The following is a 22,372-nucleotide window of genomic DNA, read 5'->3' on the forward strand; positions in this document are numbered from 1 at the left end:
GACATATACGATATGCAAATATACAGTACTGTGATCCTAACATGTTAGCTTAGTACTTAGGTAGTAGTATAAGTATAGTAGTAAAGTACATAATAGTAAAATACTGTGTGTTTTTGTTTTTATTTACATTTTTATTTACATTTGTTTACAGTTTTGAACTACCGCTTCTTGCAAGTATAATGATGATGATAATTATTATGTAGATATATAATAAGAGAGAATAATAAGAGAGAATAATAGAAGAATAATAGAATGACAAAATGTAGTTACACTTTTGTGTTTTCGTTTATACATTTATATATTTGAATGGCTTAAGGCTATAATCTATTTGTTTGTTGTCGATGCATATTTGAAATAAACTTCAATCAAATCAAATAATGTATATCTGTATAGATGTTTATTTTTCAAATAAACAAACACACGGTAGAGATTAGGTGCATCGAGGCCAATGTGATTATTACTAAATGCCAGCTATGACACTATTCTTAAGTGCAGGGGATTCAGAATCACATGACTGTCGTTGATTGGAGCTCCTAGTTGCTAACGACAACCACATGACATCACACAATATTATGGATACAGCCAGCGGTCATGTGCTGTCAAAGCTGTTACCTGCATGGTACAGTATGCATATTGCATACTTAATAGGCGTCATTCTTAGTGGCCATGGGGACAGTACAGCTGTTAAGTGCCCTGTTGTTATCTTTGCTTTGAAGATGTATAAAGGATGTATGAGGATTAGTTGATGTTCTGCTTCTTTGGGCACAGTAAGTGACATGACACTTTAACACAGAGAAACAATAACACATCTCAGCCATTCTCTTGCAGCATGTGACCCTGACAGATGATGTAAGTTCAAGTTTCAAGTTTCTTTAATAGTTGTCATACAGAAGTACAGAATACTTTTATACAAAATGCTTCTTACTGTTTCGCTCCAGAGACTGTGTTAGACAAGATAAGTATGAAATAAAATAGTATAGCATGTAAAATAGAAGTAAAAATAGAGGTCACAGTGTTCAGTATAGACATATGTACAATGTTCGATGCAGAATAGAAGTAACTGAGTTACCATACAATATACAATATACTATGCAATGTACTAATATACAATACTATATAGTGCAAAGCAGAAATGGGATGAGGTACAATTTAGGTACAATTTACAGTAAGGTGTACGAGTTGTAGTGCAAATCCTTTACCAATAAATATAAAGTGTAAAGTGTGTTTAGGTGTTCTAAAGTGTGGAGAGTGGGTGCTGCAGTGTGTTGTTTGTTTAAAGTGAGTGTGTGGATGTGTGTGCTGTGTGCATTTGATGGTTGTTGCATAGTGTTTATTGTTCATTGAGCAGCCTGATGGCCTGGGGATAGAAGCTTCTTCTGGTATTGTATTTGTTAAAATAAGTGTTAAATGGCTCTATATTCTGACAGCCATCACTGATATAGATGTGTTTGGTCAGTAACATGGGCCTCCCAGTCCCTCCTGCTCTGCAGTAAACACAAAATACATGTCCTGGTATCCCGTTCCCACTTTATCCAATCAGGAGAGAGAACTCCAGAGATGGTCATTTATTCCAATGAATCTTACCAAGCCAAATTTCGCTGCTGTCGGGACAAAACCTCATAACTCAATTTTTTTTATTATATAAATCAACTCCGTAGATCATCCTCCATATGTGTGTGTGGGTTTTACAAAGTTTAAACAATGGGAAAGCATTAAACCGATCATCTGTCTAAACCTCTTAACTCTATTCACCCTCAAATCTGTGTTAGTTTTTTTCACATCTGCTGAAAAGTTGGGTTTTTGGAGTTATGAGGTTTTGTCCCGACAGCAGCAATTTGCTTAATGCACTGACAGATTATTCGACTTGTTTCAATCATACTGTGTATCTGCGTGAAAAAATCGTTTTTATTTCTCATTTTTGTCGTCAGACAATTTTTGCAGTGTGGAATTCTCTCTCCTGATTGGATAAAGTGGGAAGAGATACCGGGAAATGTAGATATATATTACTTTAACACGTAGACCACTTATTTTACAACAAAATACAACTTACAGCTCCTTTAACAGGACAAGTCACATGACACTTAACAGGACAAGTCACATGACACTTAACAGGACAAGTCACATGACACTTAACAGGACAAGTCACATGACACTTAACAGGACAAGTCACATGACACTTAACAGGACAAGTCACATGACACTTAACAGGACAAGTCACATGACTCTGATTATTATAAGTGCAGGTAACACAAACTTAAATAATAGAAAATGAATAAATAAATAAATAGAAAAATAATGTAATTCAACTTGCAATAAAAAACTTTTTAACCACAACTTATAACACAAATTATAACTATAACTGAGTATATTTGTATTATTAAAGCTGTAATGATCAAAGATGGTGTCAAAGGGGCAGTTGTGTCTGATTGTATGTCACAAAATAAACAAATTACCATTTGCAGTTTAAAACTAAAAGCACTATATCAGCCCACAAGGGAGTCCTTTTATCGCCTTTGCTTTTTATTCTTGCGATAGAACCATTTGTTATAGCGGTGAGGAGGCACAGTGATATTTATGGAATTCGATAGCCCTCTTCTCTGATGATGTAATATTATTGGTTAAAAATCTACACAATCTACACAAATCTACACCCACATAATGGGTACAGTACAGTACAGCTCAATACATACAATTGTTAAGGGGATGCAGACCAGAGAAAGACTTTCGTCTTGTTTACATCAGGGTCCCCCATTTTCAATTCATCATAACATATATGACATACATGACATACAGATAGTCAGTACTGCTACATCTATACATTTATGACATATCAGATTTGCAAATACAGTACTGTTTGTGATACGAAAAGAGTCCAGAAAAGAGAGTATATACATTTGACGTAGAAACTGTACATTGGAGGTGGTTGGGTGGGTGGGTGGGGGACACTGTACAACTGTACAAGCAAAACTGTACATTGGAATATTGACAAAACCATACTTGGTCATTTACTGTACATTGGAGGGGGTTGGGTTAGGACATTTACAGGGGCCAGTTTCTAATTGCAGTCTCCCGTAGGTGTTCTTTGAGAGTGCTTTTGAAAGTGGGTAGTGATTCACATTCCTTTACAGCTTTGGGTAGGGCGTTCCACATTGTTGTGGCATAATTGCGAAACGTGTTTAGTCCCTTGTTTGAGCCGAATCTGGGTTTAACATGATTTGTGGAGCTCCCTCTGGTGTTGTGATCGACTGACCTTTGGGAAGTATTTTGACATGTTTGATTGATTGATTGAAAACTTTATTAACAGATTGCAGAATGGGTACAATACAGTACAGCTCAATACACACAATTGTTAAGGGGATGCAGACCAGAGAAAGACTTTCGTCTTGTTTACATCAGGGTCCCCCATTTTCAATTCATCAGGGATGTGTATGTACATGGGTACCTTGGTCGTGTAGTGTATCTTGTAGACCAGGCCCATTGCAAGTTGCTGTACTCTGTCGTCTACTCTAAGCCATCCTAGGTTGTCAAAGTGGGCAGGGGTGAGGTGGGTTCTAGGAGTAAGGTCAAGTAGTAGTCTGACCAGTTTGTTTTGAGATGTTTGTAATTTTGTTTTTAGCGCCTTTGAGGTGCTTTGGTACCATGAGGTGCAAGCATAGTCGTAGTACCCCTGAATGAGTGCTCCTGCCAGAGTCTTCAGGGTATTCTTGTTTACCAGAGAGGAGATCCGGTACAAGAATCGAGTTCGTTGGTTGACTTTTTTTATTACATTGGATGCCATTTTGTCACAGGAAAGATTTGCCTTTAGGATGGAACCCAGGTAGGTAATTTCTTCTTTCCTTGTGACAATATTGTCACCCACTGTAACTGAGAAGTCGTCGGTCTTGAGTTTGTTATTTGAACCGAAGAGAATGGACTCTGTTTTGCCCATGTGTAATGATAGTTTGTTATCAGCGAGCCATATGCAGATTTTGCCTAGTTCTGAGCTGAGGGTTTTTTCAACGCTATGTGACTTATTTGTATCTGGTTCAGATGAATCATCAGAATCAAAACTGAATTTATCCAACGAAGACATAGAGGAGGAAATATCTTTAGAAGAATGGAGCGAAGCATGTAAATAGGCACAGAGTCAGTAGCAAACTTAAAACGTATACATTTACATTTAGTCATTTAGCTGACGTTTTTATCCAAAGCGACTTACAAGTTCTGTACGACAAGACAGCAGGAAGGGTACAACTCTATCAGCTGAGTAACAATGTTCATCAAAGTGTTGCGTGTTACAGTGTAGGTTAGTTTATTAGGACAAGTGCATGACAGTAAGGTTACTGTAGTTAGGGTTAGATTTCTTTAAAAAAATAAAAAAATTTAATTGTCTCATTATTTCAGATAATGGTTGAAGAAGTGCGTCTTTAGTCGACGGCAAAAGATTGGACGGGTTTCGGCTCCTAACTGGGGTGGGTAGTTCATTCCACCATTGTGGGGCAAGGACTGAGTATACAATATAAATGGCTGATGCATACGTATATAACTCCTGTTAAATTAGTGTTTATTATTAAGAGTCAGATAGTCCGTGTTCATTATTAAGAGTCAGACAGTCCTAACAGTGTTTATTAAGAGTCAGACAGTCCTAACAGTGTTTATTAAGAGTCAGACAGTCCTAACAGTGTTTATTATTAAGAGTCAGACAGTCCTAACTCCAATGTACAGTCATTTACCTAGTATGGTTTTGTCAATAGTTCAATGTACAATTGTGTTTGTTTGTACAGTGTCTCCTCCCCCCCCCCCTCAATGTACAGTGTTACTTGTTTATACAGTATGCCCCCCGCCCCCCCCCCCCCCCCCAACCACCTCCAATGTAAATTACCCAGTATGGTTGTCAATATCCCAATGTACCCAACCCCCCCCACCCAACCTCCAATGTACAGTTTCTACGTCAAATGTATATACTCCCTTTTCTTGACTCCTTCTGTATCACAAACAGTACTGTATTTGCAAATCTGGTATGTCATAAATGTATAGATGTAGCAGTACTGACTATCTGTATGTCATGTATGTCATATATGTCTATATGAATTGAAAATGGGGGACCCTGATGGAAACAAGACAAACGTCTTTCTCAGGTCTGCATCCCCTTAACAATTGTATGTATTGAGCCGTACTGTATTGTACCCATTCTGCAATCTGTTAAATAAAGTTTTCATTCATTCATTCATATTATTAAGAGTCAGACAGTCCTAACAGTGTTTATTAACACTTTGATTGCCGGAAAACGCTTTTTCACGTCATTCAGAGCCATGCTAAAGGTGCCGAGGACGCCGTAACTCGTCTTTGATATCAATATTTCAAAAATCTGTGATCGAAATCATATTTTCTTTCCGGAGCCCTGAGATGTGCTGGTGGGCTCCCACCAACTGTCTAACGGTTCGAGAGCGCCATCTGGTGGCCGATCCATATGAGCTCCGGGCACTCGCGTCCGGTAGCCGGACTCCATCTCAACACACTGGATGATCAATCGCTCGCCCTAACTCAATAAACAACGTTATTTGGACATATATAGTATTATACAAGCTGGAAATGGTTCATCAGGATAAACATCCCATAATCGAAAACGGTCTACACCACGCTGATCGTCCAACGGTGCGAGGAAGATGCGGTAAGATTCAGCGTTATTTTTGAACGTGTTCCATATAAACTGTTATGATGAACATATGACCCACACTAGATGAATGATATAACGCTGCCCACGGAATTATAAACGATCCCCCGCCCATCATCAGATCATACGTAGATCATTCTAGAAGTACGTCCAATTGAATTTTTTTATATCGCCCCGATTGCCATCAAACTGTATTTCATCATCAATATAATGCATTTGGGGCTATAGATCACGTTCTGGAGAAAGCTGCAGAAAGAGATGAAAACATACTTATACATTAGAGTAGACCATACTTTACTATGAATATGTGAATGAAAAAGTTTAACGTTGCTACACAATGAACAATACATATAGGACTTTGAATGGGCCCTAATAATGGCAATGTAGCAATAGAATTTAAAAAGTTATAGCCATGCAAAGAAGGGGTACTTCTCCATAGACAAATAGAGCTGGCAATCTATGGTATATCATGAATTTAACCCATGGCAATCAAAGTGTTAAGAGTCAGACAGTCCTAACAGTGTTTATTATTAAGAGTCAGTCCTAACAGTGTTTATTATTAAGAGTCAGTCCTAACAGTGTTTATTATTAAGAGTCAGATAGTCCTAACAGTGTTTATTATTAAGAGTCAGATAGTCCTAACAGTGTTTATTATTAAGAGTCAGACAGTCCTAACAGTGTTTATTATTAAGAGTCAGATAGTCCTAACAGTGTTTATTATTAAGAGTCAGACCTAACAGTGTTTATTATTAAGAGTCAGTCCTAACAGTGTTTATTATTAAGAGTCAGTCCTAACAGTGTTTATTATTAAGAGTCAGTCCTAACAGTGTTTATTATTAAGAGTCAGACAGTCCTAACAGTGTTTATTATTAAGAGTCAGACAGTCCTAACAGTGTTTATTATTAAGAGTCAGACAGTCCTAACAGTGTTTATTATTAAGAGTCAGATAGTCCGAACAGTGTTTATTATTAAGAGTCAGATAGTCCTAACAGTGTTTATTATTAAGAGTCAGACAGTCCTAACAGTGTTTATTATTAAGAGTCAGATAGTCCTAACAGTGTTTATTATTAAGAGTCAGATAGTCCTAACAGTGTTTATTATTAAGAGTCAGATAGTCCTAACAGTGTTTATTATTAAGAGTCAGATAGTCCTAACAGTGTTTATTATCAAGAGTCAGATAGTCCTAACAGTGTTTATTATTAAGAGTCAGATAGTCCTAACAGTGTTTATTATTCAGAGTCAGATAGTCCTAACAGTGTTTATTATTAAGAGTCAGATAGTCCTAACAGTGTTTATTATTAAGAGTCAGACAGTCCTAACAGTGTTTATTATTAAGAGTCAGACAGTCCTAACAGTGTTTATTATTAAGAGTCAGTCCTAACAGTGTTTATTATTCAGAGTCAGATAGTCAGTTCTTAACAGTTCTCAAGTTCTCCAGCCATTAGTTCTCCAGCAGTTGGCACCAGTCCGTGCCCAGGGTTGTGGAGCCTGATGACTACCGGTACGAAAGTCTCTCTGAGGTAGTTCGTGGTGTGTCCTGGGGGGATAAGTCTATGGCTGAATGTCCCTTTTACTGGTTTTGTGAGTCTGTACGAACTTTGAACTGTCTACAACTGCCCTACACTGTAATCATAATTACCTACATCATACTATAGTGTACCCATATAACTCTGTAGCATGTACAATAGTGCTGTATCCTACCGTTTACCACATATATATCCATATATGTCTGCATATAATCCTCTTATACACCCATATAACTACATATAATAATGCTGTACATACCATTATATTTATTTTTACTGTATATATCCACACCTGCATATCTGTAGATAAGATATATATATATATCTGTACATATCCCTTACCTACACCTGTACATTACTATCGCACTTTACTGTTTTCACTCTGGTTGGATGCCAAACCTCTTTCCGTTCTACTGTACCTATACTTGTGCTGCATCATGATGACAATACATTTTAATCTAATATATTCATTGAGGGTTAAGGTCATGGGTTGTTGTGCCCGTCATAAGATGTGACTGTAATTGTGATAATGAGCTATAAACTGAACCTGATCTTTTTCTTTTCCAGAAATTGATGCAAATACAACTAAAATAACTAAAGTAACCCATGAGTAAATAATACACTATATTTGTGAGCATCACTGATGGTACTTGGTCCTCAATGACCCTCATCCCTTTCTAAACTCAGTGAATTGAGTTAAAACATGGCCTCACCCAAATGTAGACACAACAGTGAATGTCTACTAGTACCTTTTCATTATTGTATTGTAGGCTGCACATTCATTTTATATTCATTTAAAATAGGGACAGATATTAATGAAAATGTTCATGTAAATATGCCAGATTATAGCCAGAGGCTCATTCTCATCTGTGGTCCCTTTAAATTAACAGAGCAGACAACTCACTATGAATTGACAATGGGGGACCCTGATGTAAACAAGACGAAAGTCTTTCTCTGGTCTGCATCCCCTTAACAATTGTGTGTATTGAGCCGTATTATACTGTATTGTACCCATTCTGCAATCTGTTAAATAAAGTTTTCATTCATTCATTCACAAATTATAAATGTACACACACTTCACAACCAAAAGAAAAGACAACACAGTACATGTATAAGTTACTAAACTACACAAACGTGTTCTAACAGCCTACTGCACCGCACGTCATGCTCTCTTGGTTATGTAACAAGACTAATTCCTAACAACCATCTGTGACCTAGCTAGCCACAGAGAACATGCGCACACACACACACACAGAGACTTGTGTCAAAATGCACTTGATTGCCCCATAGTGGTGGACCCCCACCAGTCCACGTCGAGCTCGGGGCTGAGCACGGCAGACATTGCATGGGAGGCAGGCTGTAGGCAAATGTGAGGACTGATGTTGGCCTGACAGTCTGCCATATTAGAGCCAGGGGTTTCCTCAAACAGTTCTATTCTATATTGTAACAGCACATCTATTATACGTCAGCTTTTCTGCACACACACATACAAAGGCTATAGTCTACACACATACATACAAAGGCTACACATAAACATACATAAGCTGTACACACATATGCATACAGTAGGCTACACACACATGCATACATACAGTAGGCTACACATACATACAATGGCTACACACACAAACATACATAGGCTATACACACACACAGGCTACACACACTGACACACAGGCTACACACACATACATAGGCTACACACAAACATACAATGGCTACACACAATACACAAACATACATAGGCTACACACAAACATACAATGGCTACACACAAACATACATAGGCTATACACACACATACATAGGCTACACACACACATACATAGGCTACACATGAACATACAATGGCTACACACACAAACATTACATAAGCTACACACACACACTATCAGTGGGGCAGGCAGCCTCCTCTTGCGAGTTAGCCGTTCATAATATACAGCTATCAATGTGTCTTTTTTATAAACTCAATCTGAGGGAGAAACAGAAAGCAGCGGACACGGTGACCGTGTGTTTGTGTGTAATTCACTGGAAGACGCAGAGGGAGAAAATGGCGGCGCGGCGCCATTGTTGCCCGTGACGCGTCCTCTCTTGTTCCCCCGCACGCGGCGGGTTGACAATGACGTAGGTCTCATAGAAGAAGCCTACTGTGAGAAAAGCACCGACACAACAGTCAAAGTTATAAGCAAATATCAGCGCGTTGAAACACATCTACCAAGTCATTTATTATTGTCATGTCATCTCTAGAAAGATAAGTGTTCGAACGTGAAGCCGTAGCTCGTCGTGTCTCTTATTAAAACAGGTAATCCTCCATTACTCCTCCGCTGTCTCCCCGCGACGCCATGTTTATTTTAATAGTACACTTCAGACCGGAGCGGGGCGGCGCGGGACCCGGATGGAGGTGTCATGGCCGCCGCCGCTGACCTGCTGGAGTGAAGAGGAGACAGAGAGAGAGAGAGGAAGGTAACTGGAAATATGGCGAGAGCTGTTCTTCTGTTCCCATAAGAAGAAGAAGCTAAACTTCGGTTTGTTTAATATTATTAGGCTACAAGATGGACAGTCCACTGGTTTAGAATATTTAAACGTAATTCTAGGATTAGGATATTTAAATTACTTTTTTTATTTATTTTTTAAACTTTTCTATTCAACATTTTCTCTTACCTTGTTGACTTTTTATTCGATGATTTATTATTGTTATTAATTTATGACTGGTTTTGGGTCCCTTTGTAAATAAAGAACACTAACCTTCCCCTCTCTCTCTCCCTCAGACAGAGCGGCAGGACCCGGATGGAAGTGTCATGGCCGCCGTCGCTGAGCCTCGGGAGTGAAGAGGAGACCAGAGAGGAAGGTAACTGTATTATCTACTGTATCCTCTCACACCGTCTCTACAAACAAAATGAACACTATTTCGCCGTTAAACGCCGCGAACGTTGACCGCGGCACGTAGTTTGCAAAGTGGACGGCGGCGATAAAGAAGCCGCTGTTTTGTGTCTAGTTTCTCTAAGTTGTTGTGTTGTGTTATCGCGTGGGCGGCTGGTTGGGGGGGGGTTATTAATATAGTTATTAATCTGCGCTTATTAAACTCTGTGGACGCGGCGGCTGAACGTCACCAGCGGCCTGGTTGTGGTGTTTATATAATATAATGAGCGAGGCGGTCCTGCTGTAGTCTCCCAAACTTGTGGGACTGTGGACTGTACAGTGGGAGTATAGAGCCCATCACTAGGACAAGTACCGATACATTCAATAATTGTTCAATGATACATTTAATTATTGATTGATTATTTAGACTAATCAGTTTAGCTGCCTTTGCCTCAATATGCACACGTCCTGTGTGTGTGTGTGTGTGTGTGTGTGTGTCACTGCCAGAAGTTAACTGTGTCCATGGACATGACAAGTGTTTTGGGGACATCATCACTACTAGCTGTCAGGCAACTTTCTTCCATGATTTTATGATGAATTGAAAATGGGGGACCCTGATGTAAACAAGACTAAAGTCTTTCTCTGGTCTGCATCCCCTTAACAATTGTGTGTATTGAGCTGTACTGTATTGTACCCATTCTGCACAGTTTTCAATCAATCAATTCAATCCCTAAAAGCCTTTGACACTTGTATCCCGTTTGGGACGCGAGACTATAGTCTACTTTCTGTGTCTCCAGGTGTCCTGTGGACTCCTGTCATGATGTTGTGCATCTGATTGGGTGATTTTCTCTTTTTTTTTTGCAACGTGGACAGGTATATAAATAATGCAAAGGCTTGCTTTTCTGTAGATCTTAATTTGATCACTTTTAGTTTCAGAACATCAACAATGTCGCTTTTGGATAATGGGAACGGTGTGTGTGTGGCGGACAACCTGGACCTTTATTAATCTACATGGATTCATCTGGACCGTTCAGATTAGTCATAAAATCCTGGCAGCCATTTTTTCCCAACATGGCCGCCCAGATCCACAGGGTTGCACTCTGTGTGTGTAATGATGACTCTATAGTTATTATCGCTGATGCCCACTGCTACACAAGCTATTTGTAGCTGATTATTAATGTGTTATCTGAACGTAATGTCTAATTGAGAGCCTCTTAATGCATTCCCTGGTATGAAATGAAGAGGCCACCTTGCCTTCTGTCCAATGGGATCGGGTCTGTTTGCTTGAATCTAAATCAGAGGATACAGGCCCCTTCTGATACGTGCTGTTTGAGTAGAACACACACACACACACACACACACACACAGACACACACACACAGACACACACACACACACACACACACAGACACACACACACGCACACACAGACACACACACACACACAGACACACACACAGACACAGACACACAGACACACACACACACACACACAGACACACACACGCAGTATTTCCATGACAGTGATTTGAAATACATGTTTAGCTAATAATTGTATTTTGTAATACATCCATTTTGAAGCCCTGCTTGCAAAATCATAATGTAGGCATAATTTTTAACAGGACTTCTGAGGACAATATTTTAGTATTTAGAAAATACCAAAATAGGCTACTTCCGCTCAAAGATGCATAAGAAAATAAATAAATCTTTTATAGAGCCACTGGGATGGATGGATGCTGTCATATTAGGCTGAACTAATGAGAATCGATATTAATTTAGAAAACAAGCCTCTGGTCATATTGAGTAATAAGACCTGTTCCCAGACCAGTGGAATAGGCTATGTGTATGGTTATTCACCAGTCAGACTGTTCCCAGACCAGTGGAATAGGCTATGTATGGTTATTCACCAGTCAGACTGTTCTCAGACCAGTGGAATAATATTAAGGCTAGTTATTCATTGGTTAATACAGGTCAGCCCTTTGAAGGAACATCCTCTACTCCTCACTGTACATCCACAAGCCCTGGTGTCTTTATTTTGTCTCCTAATAGGCAGTTGAATTATGCAGCTATTTAAAACCTGGAATCAAAACCTAAAAAGTGAAGGAAACTGCATATCCCCTGCAAATGGACACAGTCTAATTGAGCAATAAGACACTCGCCAGTTAACACCACTCTTATCGGGGCTCAAAATGAAGGCCGTCCACTATACAAAATAGGACGGTATGGTATATATATCATCGGCATATATGGGCCACTGTCATGATAGTGATTTCTTTCATATATATCTGTATTAGGGATTGGCGTGAGTAATCGATTACTCGCTGTTTCAACTGACGGTTTTTCTTTCATCACCAAAAGTCCTCGTTTGTGCCACTGAAACCGAAATCCAGCGAGGCGTGAGTTGTTGCAGGACGACAACACTGGTCAGCTGTGGAGCGAGAGAGAGAGAGAGAGAGAGAGAGACTACCGTGAGCTCAGCGCTATCGGAAAGATAAATACAGCGGTTCATGTTTGTGCATTTTCAAATTGTGCCAACAACGTCTAGCCTTTGCGTCCTATATATATATATTCATATGTTGTTTACCCTTTCTTTTATATAGCTTCTCTCTTTGTACAGTCAGTGTCCTTGAGTCTGAGAAAGGTGCTTCTCTCTCTAAATACAATTGATTATTATTACTATTGTTACAGACATTCTATTCTTCTTCTTCTGGCGTGTGTCTTTAGACCTGCAGCTCCGTTGAGGCGAGCCGGGCCAACGTTTCATCGTCCAGTTCCATCAGACCTCGTTCTCCATACGGTGGCCGGTGTTTTGGGGCGACAGGTGATGATATGTTCCACAGTCTGTGCAGGGAGGGGCTCCACACTCTGGTGATGATATGTTCCACGGTCTGTGCAGGGGCTCCACACTCTGGTGGTGATATGTTCCACGGTCTGTGCAGGGGCTCCACACTCTGGTGGTGATATGTTCCACGGTCTGTGCAGGGAGGGGCTCCACACTCTGGTGGTGATATGGTCCACGGTCTGTGCAGGGGCTCCACACTCTGGTGGTGATATGTTCCACAGTCTGTGCAGGGGCTCCACACTCTGGTGGTGATATGTTCCACGGTCTGTGCAGGGAGGGGCTCCACACTCTGGTGGTGATATGTTCCACGGTCTGTGCAGGGAGGGGCTCCACACTCTGGTGGTGATATGTTCCACGGTCTGTGCAGGGAGGGGCTCCACACTCTGGTGGTGATATGTTCCACAGTCTGTGCAGGGGCTCCACACTCTGGTGGTGATATGTTCCACAGTCTGTGCAGGGAGGGGCTCCACACTCTGGTGATGATATGTTCCACGGTCTGTGCAGGGAGGGGCTCCACACTCTGGTGATGATATGGTCCACGGTCTGTGCAGGGAGGGGCTCCACACTCTGGTGATGATATGGTCCACGGTCTGTGCAGGGGCTCCACACTCTGGTGATGATATGGTCCACGGTCTGTGCAGGGGCTCCACACTCTGGTGATGATATGGTCCACGGTCTGTGCAGGGGCTCCACACTCTGGTGATGATATGGTCCACGGTCTGTGCAGGGGCTCCACACTCTGGTGATGATATGGTCCACAGTCTGTGCAGGGGCTCCACACTCTGGTGATGATATGGTCCACGGTCTGTGCAGGGGCTCCACACTCTGGTGATGATATGTTCCACGGTCTGTGCAGGGAGGGGCTCCACACTCTGGTGATGATATGTTCCACGGTCTGTGCAGGGGCTCCACACTCTGGTGATGATATGTTCCACAGGGGCTCCACACTCTGGTGATGATATGTTCCACAGGGGCTCCACACTCTGGTGATGATATGTTCCACGGTCTGTGCAGGGGCTCCACACTCTGGTGGTGATATGTTCCACAGTCTGTGCAGGGAGGGGCTCCACACTCTGGTGGTGATATGTTCCACAGGGGCTCCACACTCTGGTGATGATATGTTCCACAGGGGCTCCACACTCTGGTGGTGATATGTTCCACAGGGGCTCCACACTCTCATGAGGCCCCACTGTCCTTGAGGCCCCGCCTCTTCATTGAGGAGCTGTAGCGTCCGACGCCGGTCCTTAGGCGGTTGAGGGTTGTCCACTGCTTCCGGGGCAAGTCCTGACCAGGGAGGGACGTCCAGAGGGTCATTGATGTACAGGTGCAGCCTGGATGGTTCTGCTGACCTCCACGGGTCCCTCCATCTCGTCCTCCTGACCCAGGAGGCCTTGGAAGTGTCGGATGGTGTTGTGTGGAGTAGCCTGTAGGCTTGCATGGAAAAGGGGCGGCGTGACTTTAGGCGCACACGTCGTGGTGTTCTAGTCCATGAGTGTAGAGACCTGTTGCAGACGAGAGTGGAGGTAATTATTACAAATGGTAACTGACTGTTTTGACACGATACGCATTAAGCATCAGGTATATTGCTGTGCATTGTTATGTCAGCGGAGCGAGACATAAAAAAAGCGATTGTGTGTGAGACGATATCTTGTAATCACTGCTGCCCACCGCTTTTTACGATGCGTTCTAATTCTAATAATTGATTTCCCTAAACAACAATTACTCGAGCACTACTAGAGTAATTCATGCGAGTACTGGATCTAGGAAAAAATTTTATTCAGATAAATTTGCCATAATGCAACAAGTACAATGGAGTTCTTACTCTCAAGTTTGCTGCTCCACAGCATAAAGGAATAAAAAAGCAACAATTTACAGAATAAAAGAGCAGGTATTTATATACAATCAAGTGTCTACGGTATGTGCAATAAAAATAAGTAAATAAAATAAAAATAAGTATCAAAAGTAATTAATACAATTATTCTGTTACAGCTACTGAGCTATACTATTAGCTACTGTCCATCAATATCTTCCCTTTGAATGAAATAGGTTCAGGAGAGAGAGATGTAGAGAGAGGGAGAGAGAGCGAGACACACAAACACATAGAGACACAGAGCCTCTGAGCGTTCCAGTGGTGGTTTACAGTAGTTAGCCGTAGCAGGTTAGCTTAGTTGGAGTTATCAGATAACATTACAGTAGTTAAGATAGTTAGCGCGACATGGGTATACAGGAATGGTGAGGATGCAAAGCATGTTAGACCATTGGAACCGCTGCTCGCAGAGTTTTCGTTGCACATAGAAGCAGCGTGACTCGAGAGGAGTTGTTGTTACAGAGCTGGTCCGCGCTGCTCCATCTCTATTATGAAATGACAAGCGAACGCCCCCCACTACGCAAGACGATTACTCGCACACTGTGCTCCTAAATGATTTTTTCCGGTTTGCACAACTCTATTTTTAAGGGCAAATGCGAGTGAAATGCTCGCACTGTATTACCCTGATATAATACACTAATATGGCTCCCAATTGTTTTTACACGCCAGAGTGGCTGAGTCGCCTCGTAAGAGTAATCGGTATCGGCCAAACTTTTCATATTGGTGCGTCCTTAATGTACATTGTATTTGGGAGGGACCGGTACCTCAGATTTGTCATTTGGGATCAGGGACCATAAGATTGTAAACACCTGGTAATTAACTGGGCGACACTTGCCGCGTGCAAACCTTTGTCAATCACCGATCCATTAAGGCATAACAAAAAATATTGTTTGTTTCCTGTTGGTTGTCAAGTTAAGGCCATGGGTAGGTAGGGAATTTATTTTTATTTTATTTTTTATTTTATTCTTTCCCACGGCGACTATGGATAGGGAATTTCTTTATTTAATTAAAATGTTCACAACAACATGGATGCATGTACTCTGCCAGCATGTTTAATATCCATAATACTAAAGGTTTGACTAAGATTTCTATGAAACTATATTAAAAAAAAAAAAGGATTACATTTTTTTTTAAACTCATAAAATATATTGGGTCGCACCTAAATCGGCAGGGTCGGTCGGCAACCGGAAACAAACCATAATTTTTTTTTAGGCCTAAACACGTAGGCTAGGATTCAGGATTCAGACGGCTAGTGATCACCTTACCAACACATGTTAACAGGATTCAGACTAGGGCTGGGCCATTCTTGCTAAACTGTGAATCACGATTTTTCTCTAAGAATTGAGATCATGATTCTCTCACGTGATTCTTATTTTTTCAATAATATAATTTATTGCACTTTCTTAAACAGACAACATAACATATACTTAAACTTAAGTCTCTTGTAACAAAATAACTCTAGTCAGAATCGTCATCATTTAAAAAAAAGTAAAGTAAAAAGTAAAAAAAATATATATATATTTATTTATTTTATATTAAAAAAATCGTCATTTAGAAATTAGATTGCATAGGACTATGAATCGAGATCGTGATTTTTTTTTCGATTAATTGCCCAGCCCTAATTCAGACAGCTAGTGATCACCTTACCATCACATTTTACATTTAGTCATTTAGCTAAAACGCTTTTATCCAAAGCGACTTACAAGTTCTGTACGACAAGACAGCAGGAAGGGCACAACTCTATCAGCTGAGTAACAATGTTCATCAAAGTGTTGAGTGCTACAGTGTAGGTTAGTTTATTAGGACAAGTGCATGACAGTAAGGTTAGTTAGGCAAGACCACCCGCATTTCATTGTATACTCGTATGCCGTGACAAATAAAACTCTTGACTTGACTTGGTTAGAGTTTTTTTTACTTTATTTAATTTAATTAAATTTTTTAAGATAGTGATTGAAGAAGTGCGTCTTTAGTCGACAGCGAAAGATTGGACGGGTTTCGGCTCCTAATTGGTGGGCAGTTCATTCATTGTGGGGCAAGGACTGAGAATAGGCGACTTCTCTTTGATGACCCTCCCGGAGCTCTGATAGGAGTAGGTCTGAGGCGGCCAGAAGATGCAGAGCGTAGGGGTCTTGAGGGTGTGTAGTTAGAGACCATTGACCGGTGTTAACAGACTCTATAGCGCCTTCCAGATGGAATCTTGTCAAACTCACCATGAAGGGGATCGAGGCAAAGTGTCCGACGATATTAGCAGAGCCTTGTCCCCATTCCCAAATACACACAACTCAGACAATTGTTTTAGCGGTTTCCCCTATAAGTCAAAATGATCACAACTTCGATACCTAGCCGGCCCTACTTCGAAGTCATAACTTTTCATATTTTAAACTTTATGAGGCCATAAAATGTTTGTCGGCTCTTAAACCCAAATGCGGTTTTAAAATTCTGATTCAGACCTTCTAGCGACGCTACAATATAAACCTCACTTCTCTGAGAGCTACACAAACATTTATCACCTCGTGAAGTCGGAGCCCCATTCACCCTCTATGGAGGGTTCTCTGATTTAAGATGAGATAAGATATGCCTTTATTGATCCTCATGGGGGAAATTCAGGCATCATAGCAGCGTGGACGAGGGGAGGTACAGGTACATGGTAATAGTATAAGACATGATACAGGCTAGGGCTGGGCGATATAACGATAACGATAATTATCGCGATATATTTTAATAATCGATATCGAATATCAAAATTAAAAAAAAATCGAAAAATCGTTTTTTCTTTTTACCTGCAACAGGGCAGTTTTAAAACCAGAGACGGTGGACAGACTTGTCTTTCTTGCCTGCAACTTAAAGTAATGGCTTTGCTTGTCCAAATGACAATACTGACCAAATTCAGATTTCTTTTTCTCTTGTCCATTTATTTTGTTTGCTTTCTAATTTAAAATACATTTTGAAACACAGTAGGCTATGTGTGCTAGCAGAACTAGACTCCAGTCACGAGTCACAGTGCACATGTGCGGTGGTTTGTCCACCAAAAAAGCGCCAAAAGATCGAAAATAAACGAGCAGAGCCAGAACTGTTCAACTCCTCTGGAGCCACAGCCAGCAGAGAAGCCGGTTTACTTTAGCTTTTAAACCAGCTGCAGCCTGAGAACTGGAGTGTGAGGGGATGTAACACTAAAGATGGCGGCAATGACAAATAATTGCTGCAAAATAAACATACATCTGTTGCTAATTTTTTTTTTTTTTTTTTTTATATACTTATAACAATTCGATAATTATCGATATCGAGAAATAAAATAAAATTATCATATCGTTATCGCGATATGATTTTTTTCCATATCGCCCAGCCCTAATACAGGCAATACATTTATAGTACAGTAGAAAAGTTAAAATAGGCAGTGTAAACAATATAATTAACTCATAATATATGCGTAACATAATAGAATAGTGCGCATGCGTCACCTGCTCTACCTGTTTTGGTTTTTGACTGCCTAAATGTTTACTGTGAGCGATCTGTAGTGCTGCATTTTCCTCGGGATAAATAAAGTACTTCTATTCTATTCTAATATGAGCAAGTAGGCAATGTAATCAAGGTGCAGATGAGGGCCATAATAGGGTTACCAAGGTGCCACAGGAAACATCTAATGATGGTGAACGAGCTCTCAAGACCTTCAAACCGATTATTGCGAATCATGAAAATGGAGTTGTTAAAGACGTATTTCACAACTTCTGAATCTTCCAGTAAGCACCATTGGGGGCATTATCCATAAGTGGAAGAAACATCACTCCATCATCAACCGGCCACGCACAGGTGCTCCTCGCAAAATCAGGGAGTCAGAAGGATACTTGGAATTGATTGATTGAAAACTTTAATGAACAGATTGCAGAATGGGTACAATACAGTACGGCTCAATACACACAATTGTTAAGGGGATGCAGACTAGAGAGACTTTCGTCAGGGTCCCCCATTTTCAATTCATAGTGACATTTATGACATACACAACATACAGATATAAAAATCTAATCTAATCATATTCTAATCTAAATCATGACATTTATGACATGCATGAAGAGTAGCCAAAGAGCCAAGGACCACTAGGAAAGAGCTCCAGAAAGACTTGGAGGCAGCAGGTACAACTGTGACAGAAAGGACCATAGGCAATGCACTCCACCGCCATGGCCTCTGTGCGCGCTCAGCCCGCACGACTCCACTACTGGAGAAAAGACATGTTGAAGCTTGTTTAAAGTTTTCCAAACAACATTTAGTTAAGCCAGTGAACTACTGGTAGCATGTACTCTGGTCAGATGAGACTAAAATGTAACTTTTTTTGCTGCCACACAACACACCATGGTTGGAGGAGAAATGGCAGTGAGTGCACATTACCCCAATAACACGACTACACCAACAGTGAAGTTTGGAGGTGGAAGTATCGTGGCGTGGGGCTGCTTCTCTCCTCTCCTCTCTCCTCTCTCCTCTCTCCTCTCTCCTCTCTCCTCTCTCCTCTCTCCTCTCTCCTCTCTCCTCTCCTCTCTCCTCTCCTGGCAGACAGTATCATGGTGTGGGGCTGCCTCTCCTCTCCTCTCCTCTCCTCTCCTCTCCTCTCCTCTCCTCTCCTCTCCTCTCCTCTCCTCTCCTCTCCTCTCCTCTCTCCTCTCCTCTCCTGGCAGACAGTATCATGGTGTGGGGCTGCCTCTCCTCTCCTCTCCTCTCCTCTCCTCTCTCTTCTCTTCTCTTCTCTTCTCTTCTCTTCTCTTCTCTTCTCTTCTCTTCTCTTCTCTTCTCTTCTCTTCTCTTCTCTTCTCTTCTCTCCTCTCCTCTCCTCTCCTCTCCTCTCCTCTCCTCTCCTCTCCTCTCCTCTCCTCTCCTCTCCTCTCCTCTCCTCTCCTCTCCTCTCCTCTCCTCTCCTCTCCTCTCCTCTCCTCTCCTCTCCTCTCCTCTCCTCTCCTCTCCTCTCCTCTCCTCTCCTCTCCTCTCCTCTCCTCTCCTCTCCTCTCCTCTCATCTCCTCTCCTCTCCTCTCCTCTCCTCTACCCTCATCTCCTCTTCTCTTCTCTCCTCCCCTCCCCTCCCCTCCCCTCCCCTCCCCTCTCCTCTCCTCTCCTCTCCTCTCCTCTCCTCTCCTCTCCTCTCCTCTCCTCTCCTCTCCTCTCCTCTCCTCTTCTCTCCTCACCTCTACCCTCATCTCCTCTCCTCTACCCTCATCTCATCTCCTCTCTCCTCCTCTCCTCACCTCTCCTCTCCTCTCCTCACCTCTACCCTCATCTCCTCTCCTCTCCTCTCCTCTCCTCTCCTCTCCTCTCCTCTCCTCTCCTCTCCTCTCCTCTCCTCTCCTCTCCTCACCTCTACTCTCCTCTCCTCACCTCTACCCTCATCTCCTCTCCTCTCTCCTCCTCTCCTCACCTCTACCCTCATCCTCTCCTCTATCCTCCTCTCCTCACCTCTACCCTCATCTCCTCTCCTCTCATATCTTCTCCTCTCTCCTCTCCTCCCTGCTGCAAAATAAACATACATCTGTTGTTTAAATAATAATAATAATAAAAAAAATGTAATACTAATAAAATTATCGATATCAAACGATATGAAACATTTGATCGTAATAAAATGTTTGGCCATACCGCCCAGCCCTAGGATGCAGAGGAGGCAGTACGGTCATAGACTCCTCCAACGATCAGTATAAAGTTACTTCTTTCATCGTAATACCTGTTTGCCAGTACGGCCTGAAAATAGGTATTCAATTCTATGTAAAGTTACATTTAAAAAAAAAAGTCTTAACTTGTTGAAACCTGCAGGAACCTCCTGTTTACCAGACCGTTCACGATGGTGATCACTGTTCTGGTAGATCAGGTCTAATCCTGTGTGTTGTGATGCCTTCCCGATAGGGAGGGAGCAGTTTGTGTAAAAAGACCTGAAGACTATTGGGTTTACTTTGGTACTGTTACTGTAGAACCACTGCTGTAGCCTAATATAATAATAATAATAATAATAATAATAATAATAATAATAATAATAATAATAATAATAATAACTTTATTTGTATAGCACTTTTCATACAGAAGCTGCAGTTCAAAGTGCTTCACAACAGTAAAAGATACAGGCATAAGCGAGCATAAAAAAGATAGAGGTAGCAAGGTGAGGTAAACCACAGTGTTTCACATTATGATCTAGCGTCCCAATAGGCCTCTCTGTTTACAGTTGTTTACAGTTTCATTCAGTAATACAAATAATACAAATAGAATAGACCGTAAAATAGATAATAGATCAGTCCCGAGGTGTGCATGGAGGGCTTTTGTTCGTATAACTGGCCTTTGACTACAGTTAGTGATGCACGATATATCGGCCTCCGATATAATATCGGCCGATATGGCAGTTTTTTTTACACATCGGTATCGGTCCGATATCAAGATAGCTCTTTATTTGATTATCATAAAAAAGTGTTTTCTATACAGAGATATCGACATCGGTAAATATCGGTATTGGCCAGAACGGCAATATTAATATCGGTATCGGCCACAATTTTCACATCGGTGCATCACTAACTACAGTATTTCCATTTACTGTCATACAACTCTAAGAATAACACTAACTTCAGTTAACGTTAATAATTCATGCCCGCTGCATTTAAATCCAAAACCTAGCGGGAGCGGGACCTTTTAGTTTGTCCAGGCGCGATGGTGAGTGCAGTGCAGCTGTGTCAGTCAGTCAGTCTGTCTGTCTGGGAAATGGCTGTTAGGCTACTAATCTACTGGTGAGTGGACCAGGTGAGCGGCACCACACCAGCAGTAGAGCAGTAGTCTGGTTGTTCACAGCAGCAGTAGAGCAGTAGTCTGGTTGTTCACACCAGCAGTAGAGCAGTAGTCTGGTTGTTCACACCAGCAGTAGAGCAGTAGTCTGGTTGTTCACACCAGCAGTAGAGCAGTAGTCTGGTTGTTCACACCAGCAGTAGAGCAGTAGTCTGGTTGTTCACACCAGCAGTAGAGCAGTAGTCTGGTTGTTCACACCAGCAGTAGAGCAGTAGTCTGGTTGTTCACACCAGCAGTAGAGCAGTAGTCTGGTTGTTCACACCAGCAGTAGAGCAGTAGTCTGGTTGTTCACACCAGTAGTAGAGCAGTAGCCTGGTTGTTCACACCAGCAGTAGAGCAGTAGCCTGGTTGTTCACACCAGCAGTAGAGCAGTAGTCTGGTTGTTCACACCAGCCGTAGAGCAGTAGTCTGGTTGTTCACACCAGCAGTAGAGCAGTAGTCTGGTTGTTCACACCAGCAGTAGAGCAGTAGTCTGGTTGTTCACACCAGCAGTAGAGCAGTAGCCTGGTTGTTCACACCAGCAGTAGAGCAGTAGTCTGGTTGTTCACACCAGCAGTAGAGCAGTAGCCTGGTTGTTCACACCAGCAGTAGAGCAGTAGCCTGGTTGTTCACACCAGCAGTAGAGCAGTAGTCTGGTTGTTCACACCAGCAGTAGAGCAGTAGTCTGGTTGTTCACACCAGCAGTAGAGCGGTAGCCTGGTTGTTCACACCAGCAGTAGAGCGGTAGTCTGGTTGTTCACACCAGCAGTAGAGCAGTAGTCTGGTTGTTCACACCAGCAGTAGAGCAGTAGTCTGGTTGTTCACACCAGCAGTAGAGCAGTAGTCTGGT

General features: G+C 41.7%; 1 protein-coding gene across 1 annotated transcript in view; it reads left to right on the forward strand.

Annotated features, from left to right (window-relative positions):
• Window positions 1–9,945: 9,945 nt before the first annotated feature.
• Window positions 9,946–22,372, forward strand: part of LOC311238062 (zinc finger protein 518A) — a 40,670-nt gene continuing 28,243 nt past the window's right edge. The window contains exon 1 of the mRNA XM_084326028.1: window positions 9,946–10,027. The gene's annotated coding sequence lies outside the window, so the exon portion shown is untranslated. The remainder of the gene's footprint in view (window positions 10,028–22,372) is intronic.

The sequence above is a fragment of the Notolepis coatsorum genome (assembly GCF_963971535.1).
Source record: "Notolepis coatsorum genome assembly, chromosome: 12".
NCBI classification, from domain to species: Eukaryota; Metazoa; Chordata; class Actinopteri; order Aulopiformes; family Paralepididae; genus Notolepis; species Notolepis coatsorum.